Source organism: Salvelinus alpinus, chromosome 38 (genome assembly GCF_045679555.1).
Source record: "Salvelinus alpinus chromosome 38, SLU_Salpinus.1, whole genome shotgun sequence".
Lineage (NCBI taxonomy): Eukaryota > Metazoa > Chordata > Actinopteri > Salmoniformes > Salmonidae > Salvelinus > Salvelinus alpinus.
In genome coordinates this window covers 5,458,406-5,467,016 of record NC_092123.1, presented here as the reverse complement: position 1 = coordinate 5,467,016, position 8,611 = coordinate 5,458,406, and positions in this window count along the sequence as shown.

Genomic DNA, 8,611 nt, shown 5'->3' with positions numbered 1-8,611 from the left:
AGAGACTGTATTAATCAAAATAATGTCGGTCGGGAGAACCCTTGGTGCAATGTCCTGTCGTTTTATACTGATTAAAATAGAAGCCGGCACTTGGAATCCAATAGTTAAGCTTTATAGATTGAGACATGCAGTGATGGAAATGGATGTCTTGTAAAAAGGTAATTTAGTGTTCGTCCCAAATGGCACTCTATTACCAACTAGTGCAATACTTTACACCAGGGCCAATAGAGAATAGGGTGTAATTTGTGGCTAGCATTAATCTAGTCCAGTCATTTATCTCCTAAAGTAAGATGCCATGTCTCAAAAGTTTTTTACAACTTTGGGATAATTATAAACAGATGTCCACTTTTTCAGAGCAAAACATTTAACTGTCCCAGGATTGAGAATTGATAGACCCCTGACTATTGCCCAAAATAAAACAATTATTAGATCATTTTAAAAATCATACATTTTACTGATGTAATTTCTTGTTTTTCATTAGTGTAACATGTACACATGTACTCATTTAAGGGTTTTTCTTTCTTTTTACTATTTTATACATTGTAGAATAATAGTGAAGACATCAACACTAAGAAATAACACATATGGAATCATGTAGTAACCAAAAAATTGTTAAACGAATCAAAATATATTTTATATTTGAGATTCTTCAAAGTAGCCACCCTTTGCCTTGATGACAGTTTTGCACACTCTTGGCATTCTCTCAACCAGCTTCACCTGGAATGCTTTTCCAACAGTCTTGAAGGACTTCCCACATATGCTGAGCACTTGTTGGCTGCTTTTCCTTCACTCTGTGGTCCAACTCATCCCAAACCATCTCAATTGGGTTGAGGTCGTGTTGATTGTGGAGGCCAGGTCATCTGATGCAGCAGTCCATCACTCTCCTTCTTGGTCAAATAGCCCTTACACAGCCTGGAGATGTGTTGGGTCATTGTCATGTTGAAAAACAAATGATAGTGGGACTAAGCCCCAACCAGATGGGATGACGTATCGCTGCAGAATGCTGTGGTAGCCATGCTTGTTAAGTGTGCCTTGAATTGTAAATAAATCACTGAAAGTGTCACCAGAAAAGCACTCCCACACCCCCTCCTCCATGCTTAACGGTGGGAACCACACATGCAAAAATCATCCGTTCACCTACTATGTGTCTCACAAAGACAGTTGTTGGAACCAAAAATCTCAAATTTGCACTCCAGAGCAAAGGACAGATTTCCACCTGGTCTAATGTCCATTGCTCGTGTTTCTTGGCCCAAGCAAGTCTCTTATTATTATTGGTGTCCTTTAGTAGTGGTTTCTTTGCAGCAATTCAACCATGAAGGCCTGATTCACGCAGTCTCCTCTGAATAGTTAATGTTGAGATGTGTCTGTTACTTGAACTCTGTGAAGCATTTATTTGGGCTGCAATCTGAGGCTGGTAAATCTCTTGAACGTATCCTCTGCAGCAGAGGTAACTCTGGGTCTTCCATTCCTGTGGCGATCATCATGAGAGCCATTTTTATCATAGTGCTTGATGGTTTTAGCGACTGCATTTGAAGAACCTCTCAAAGTTATTGACATTTTCCATATTGATTGACCTTCATGTCTTAAAGAATGGTGGACTGTCGTTTCTCATTGCTTATTTGAGCTGTTCTTACCATAATATGGACTTGGTCTTTGACCAAATAGGGCTATCTTCTGTATACTACCCCTACCTTGTCACAACACAACTGATTGGCTCAAACGCATTAAGAAGGAAAGAAGGCACACCTGTTCATTGAAATGCATTCCAGGTGACTACCTCATGATAGCTGGTTGAGAAAATGCCAAGAGTGTGCAAAGCTGTCATCAAGGCAAAGGGTGGCTACTTTGAAGAATCTCAAATATAAAATATATTTTGATTTGTTTAACACTCTTTTGGTTACTACATGATTCCATATGTGTTGTCATAGTTTTGATGTCTTCACTATTATTCTACCATGTATAAAATAGTAAAAAGAAAGAAAAACCCTTGAATGAGTAGGTGTGTCCAAACTTTTGACTGGTACTATATGTATTTTTGTTGTGAAGCCAGTACATACAAATCATGCAATACCACAAATATCCCATGTGTTATGGTGAGTATATTCCCCCAATATTTAATTGTTACATTACAGCAACCTGCAATATAACCTCTCTTTGAGGGGAAAACGTCCCACTAAATGTAGTTTCAGGTTTATGACTTCCATCAGTGTGCTGAGCCTCTGTTGACCCATTGGAAGGTGATTCATCTTGACCAGGAGTTTGCTCTACAGGTGCTTCACTCCATCATTAGTAAGCATTTTCATGAGCTCCTCCAGATTGACTGTCACAGGTTAGTTTGTCACCCACAAACAATGGATGCTGTTGCACTGGATGCAGACAGCCAGCCACCTAGGTATTGAGTGTTATTGCTATTGTCTTATGTGAATGTTACTGTTAGGTTTACTTTAGGTATCTCATCCAAATTCTCACACCTGAAGTCCCCTTTTGGTAAAGTAAGTTATTCTATTTGATTGAGAATAAATAACTTTGTGTCAGATTCATAACCACTTCTGATTGCATTGTTATTATCATGGAGTAGTCCATAGTCCCAAAACCTTTAATAAACATACATTTTATAAATCAGGAAAAGATGCCTACAGCATTTTGATCTTGTTTCCCTCAAGGACCACATATAATTAATGTGATTCATATTAATGTGTTTGGCCTTGCCATCTTCAAAATAAAAGTGAAACCAACGTTTGACATCGGTTTTGCAAAAGTGTAACGTAGACACAGTGAGTCAGAAAACAAGTGCAGTGTGAGTTTAATAATAACAAACATGGAACGACTACAAACCAAGAGCCATGTCTAACAAGGAAACATAAACAATACTACCTGATGACTGAAGGAACAGAGTGCTAGAAAAATGGTAAGGAATCAAGGTAGTAATTGAAGTCCAGGTGTGACTGATGGGGCGCAGGTGTGCGTAATAATGGTTGCCAGATGTGCGTAATGGGGTGTTGCCAGGACCGTGGGTTAATAGACCGGTGACGTCGAGCGCCGGAGGGGGCAAGCGGGAGTAGATGTGACAAAAAGAGCTTGAATTCATCACCTCAAGGGAGTAAAACTGAATATATAGTTGAATTTATTTTCTTATGCACAGATTTAAACTATAAGTCAACACCAACTAAACAAACAGGTATATTGATTAAGTCCATTGAATCTAGAAACCTAAATTGCTTAATCTATTTTTGGAATTACAGTATAAATTAATTATATATATATATATATATATTGAATTATATAACTTATATGGCACCTTCAGAAATTATTCATACCCTTTGACTTATTCTACATTTTGTTATGTTACAGCCTGAATTCAAAATGGATGTTTGTTCTCACTCATCTACACACAATACCCCATAATGACGAAGTGAAAACATGTTTTTAGAAATGTATTGAAAATGAAATACAGAAATATCTCATTTACATAAGTATTTACACCCCTGAGTCAATACTTTGTAGAAGCACCTTTGGAGACTTTGGGGTAAGCTTTGAACACCTTGATGGTACAATATTTACCCATTATTCTTTTTTAAATTCTTCAAGCTCTGTCAAGTTGATTATTGATCATTGCTAGACAGCCATTGTCAAGTCTTCCCATAGATTTTCGAGCCGATTTCAGTGAAAAACTGGTCCACTCAGGAACATTGAATGTCATCTTGGTAAGCAACTCCAGTGTAGATTTTCCCTTGTGTTTTAGGTTATTGTCCTGATGAAAGGTGAATTTGTCTCCCAGTGTCTGTTAGAAAGCAGGCTGATCCAGGTTTTCCTATAGGATTTTGCCTGTGCTTAGCTCTATTCCATTCTTTTTATCCTAAAAAACAAATTATTCCTTGCCGATGACAAGCATACCCATAACATGATGTAGCCACCACCATGCTTAAAAATATGAAGAGTGTTACTCAGTGATCTGTTGTGTTGGATTTGCCACAAACATAACACTTTGTATTCAGAACAAAAAGTTAATTTCTTTGCCACATTTTTTGCAGTATCACTTAAGTGCCTTGTTGCAAACAGGATGCATGTTTTGGAATATTTTTATTCTGTACAGTCTTCCTTATATTCACTCTGTCATTTAGGTTAGTATTGTGGAGTAAATACAATGTTGTTGATCCATCCAGTTTCCTCATACAGTATCACAACCATTAAACTCTTTAACAGTTTTAAAATCACCATGGGTCTCATAGTGAAATCACTGAGCAGTTTCCTTTCTCTCTAGCAACTGAGTCAAAAGGGAAAGGAAAGGGGGATACCTAGTCAGTTGTACAACTGAAATGCATTCAACTGAAATGTGTCTTCCGCATTTAACCCAACCCCTCTGAATCAGAGAGGTGCGGGGGGCTGCCTTAAATCGACAGTTAGGAAGGATACCTGTATCTTTGTGGAGACTGGGTGTATTGATACACCATCCAAAGTGTAATTAATAACTTCAACTTGCTCAGAGGGATATTCAGTATCTGCCTTTCTTATTTTTACACCAAATCGGTGCCCTTCTTTGCGAGGCATTGAAAAATCTCCCTGGTCTTTGTGGTTGAATCTGTGCTTGAAATTCCCTACTCGTTTGAGGAAGCTTACAGATAATTGTATGTGTGGGGTACAGAGATGAGGTAGTCATTCAAAAATAATGTTGACCACTATTATTGAACACGGAAAAAGTCCCTGCAACTTATTATGCGATTTGTTAAGAACATTAACTCCTGAACTTATTTAGGCTTGCCATAACACAGGGGTTGAATACCAAGACATTTCAGCTATTCATTTTTTATTCATTTAAAAAAAACATTTCTAACAACATGTTGACATTATTTTGTGTAGATCAGTGACACAAAATCTAAATGTATTCAATTTTAAATTCAGGCAAAATGTGGAAAAACTAATAGGGGTGTGAATACTTTCTGAAGGCTCTCATGAGCTTAGTTGTACCCCATTAGAACCCCAAATATAAGCTTGTTTTACTCCAAAGTTTGTAAACAATGTAAACGTAAACAAGCCTCAAAACATGGTTAAAACTATCATTTTGATATCATGTATGGTCAGTCTTTGCATCCATAGCTCTGTCTATGAGTTTGAGAGTGGTTACACCCCACAATAACAAAATGTTTTGGTAAAAAGCTTAGGGATGGCCATAGAGACATTTTCTCTTGACCCATCCCTAAGCTCTTTTACCAAAACAGAGGTGGGGTGTCCACTTTGTTATTGTTTCAACTGCAGATTCTAGCTTTAAGAGCAGCGAGCTGTGACCTGACATTATTTTCATTAATATATACACTCACTGGTTAGTTTTAGGTACACCCTCCCGTTCACAAAATGGATCGCTCCTACTATACAATGAGTCACGTGGCTATAGCTTGCTATATAAAGCAGGCAGACAGACATCGAGGCATTCAGTTACTGTTCGATTGAACGTTGGGCAAAACTAATGACCTAAGCGACTTTGAGCATGATATGATCGTCGATTCCAGTATCTCAGAAACGGCCGACCTCCTGGGCTTTTCACTCACGACAGTGTCTAGGGTTTCCCGAGAACGGTGCGTTCAAACAAAAAACATCCAGTCAGCGGCAGTCCTGTGGGTGAAAACAGCTTGTTGATGAGAGAGGTCGAAGGAGAATGGCCAGAATCATGCAAGCTAACAGGTGGGCCACAACCAGACAGATAACGACGCAATACAACAGTAGTGTGCAGAAAGACAAGCGTTCACTATTACTGCACAATTGAGGAGTGGGAAAACATTGCCTGGTCCAAGGAATCCCAGTTCCTGTTGCGTCATGCTGATGGCAGAGTCAAGATTTGGCATAAAGCAGCATGAGTCCAGGGACCCATCCAGCCTGGTGTCAACGGTACAGGCTGGTGGCGGTAGTGTCCTGCCATCCGAACTGCAGAAACTGCATGATGTCATCACATCAGCATGGACCAACATACCTGTGGAACATTCAAAAATATAAAACGCATCATGTAAAGTATTGGTCCCATGTTTCATGAGTTTTCATAAAAGATACCAGAAATGTTGCACAAAAAGCTTATTTCTCTCAAAGTTGGTGCACAAATTTGTTTACATCCCTGTTAGTGAGCATTTCTCCATTGCCAAGATAATCAATCCACCTGACAAGTGTGGTATATCAAGAAGCTGATTGAAAATAAGTATCATTACACAGGTGCACCTTGTGCTGTGGACAATAAAAGGCCACTTTAAAATGTGTGTTTTTTCCCCCACAAAACACAATGCCACAGATGTCTCACGTTTTGAGGGAGCATGCAATTGGCATGCTGACTGCAGGAATGTCCACCAAAGCTGTTACCAGAAATCAGCAGTAAGTATCAGCAGTGGAAAGAGGTGGCCATTTCAAACGGCCTCGTACTCAATTCTTGCTCGTTCAATATGCATATTATTATTACCTTTGGATATAAAACACCTTCTAGTTTCTAAAACAGGTTTAATTATTTCTCTAAGTGAAACATAACTCTTTTTACAGCCCATTTTCTGTAAAAAGTGACATTTCCAAGAAGCTATGTCTCTCTTCAAGATACTCTCTATAAAAGGCCTTGGCACTTAGGACTGTACAAACACGTCACACATCTTCCCCTGGTTGTCATGCGGAAGTGAGAGAAAAAATGACTTGATTATCTCTGTCAGGGACTGAAAAGAACATCTTTGAGTGATAAGTGCGCACTTTATTTTTTTTTCTGGGCGCGAAGTAGGAACTGGACTGCGCTCCTGGAAAACACTCGTTATAGGTGAATATGACCTCCAGCTTCGATTTTCTTTGATACATGTCACAATCTCATCCTAAAGTATGTTTTTTCAATATACTTTAATTATATTATTGAAATTTATTCTGGACTTTAGACGTGATGCGACGCAAGAATTTTGTCAAGACGGAGAGGTTAGCACGGCATGGCCAGTGTGCCATGCTAATTCAACAGGGACATCGTTCGTTCTAGGTCCAAATGAACACGGTTCTGAACAAAGGACCCTTTGGAGAACATTCTGATGGAAAATCAACAAAGATAAGGACCCAATTTGGGATGCTTTTTCATATATCTGTCGAACTGTGCTATCGCTAGCGTTTGACTAGAATCAATGCTGCTGTGTGTTAGCTATTGTAGTAAGCTAATATAACGATATATTGTGTTTTCGCTGTAAAACACTTCAGAAATCGGAAATATTGTCTGTATTCACAAGATCTTTCTCTTTCATTAGCTATCCACCATATATTTTTCTGAAATCTTTTCTGATGTGAAATTAGTAGTTGACATTGGTGTCTGTTTTCTCTGGCTACTGCCGTGCGATTTCTGACTGTAGCTATGATGGTGGCTAAGATGGTAGCAGTAATGTAAAACTGATTTATAGCTAAAATATTCAACTTTTTCGAACAAAACATAGATTTATTGTGTAACATGTTATAGGACTGTCATCTGAGGTAGTTTTTTCTAGGTTATTTAGGTTAGTTCTAGGTTAGTTAGGTTGGCTTTGCATGCTAGCTGCATGCTAGCTGCATGCTACCGGTGCTGTGAAAAATATCTGTCTCTCTTTTTGTATTTGGTGGTGAGCTAACATGAATATATGTGGTGTTTTCGCTGTAAAACATTTAAAGAATCTGAAATATTGTCTGTATTCACAAGATCTTTCTCTTTCATTAGCTATCCACCATATATTTCTCTGAAATGTTTTCTGATGTGTAATAAGGTAGTTGACGTTGGTGTCTGTATTTTCTCTGGCTACTCCCGTGCGATTTCTTACTGTAGCTATGATGGTAGCAGTAATGTAAAACTGATTTATAGCTAAAATATGCATTTTTTTTGAACAAAACATAGATTTATTGTGTAACATGTTATAGGACTGTCATCTGAGGTAGTTTTTTCTAGGTTATTTAGGTTGGTTTTAGGTTAGTTAGGTTGGCTTGTGCATGCTACTTCATCCTACTTGTGCTGTGAAAAATGTCTGTCCTCTTTTTTATTTGGTGGTGAGCTAACATAAATATATGTGGTGTTTTCTCTGTAAAACATTTAAAAAATCGGACATGTTGGCTGGATTGACAAGATGTGTATCTTTCAAATGCTGTATTGGACTTGTTAATGTGTGAAAGTTAAATATTTTACAAAAATAGATTTTGAATTTCGCGCCCTGCACTTGCAGTGGCTGTTGTCATATTAAGCCCGGTGTCGGGCTTGCAGCCTGAAGAAGTTTTTAATGTTCATTTCTCTACGCCATTTTAGAGAATTTGGCAGTACGGCCAACCGGCCTCACAACCGCAGAACACGTGTACCCACGCCAGCCCAGGACCTCCACATCTGGCTTCTTCACCTGCAGGATCATCTGAGACCAGCCACCTGGACAGCTGATGAAACTGAAGAGTATTTATGTCTGTAATAAAGCCCTTTTTTTGCAAAAAAAATATTCTGATTGGCCCAGCCCAGCTCCCCAGTGGGCACCCCTGCCCAGTCATGTGAAATCCATAAATTAGGGCCTAATGAATTTATTTAAATTCACTGATTTCCTTATATGAACAGTAACTCAGTAAAATTGTTGCAATTGTTACATTTATATTCTTGTTCAATATATACAGTACC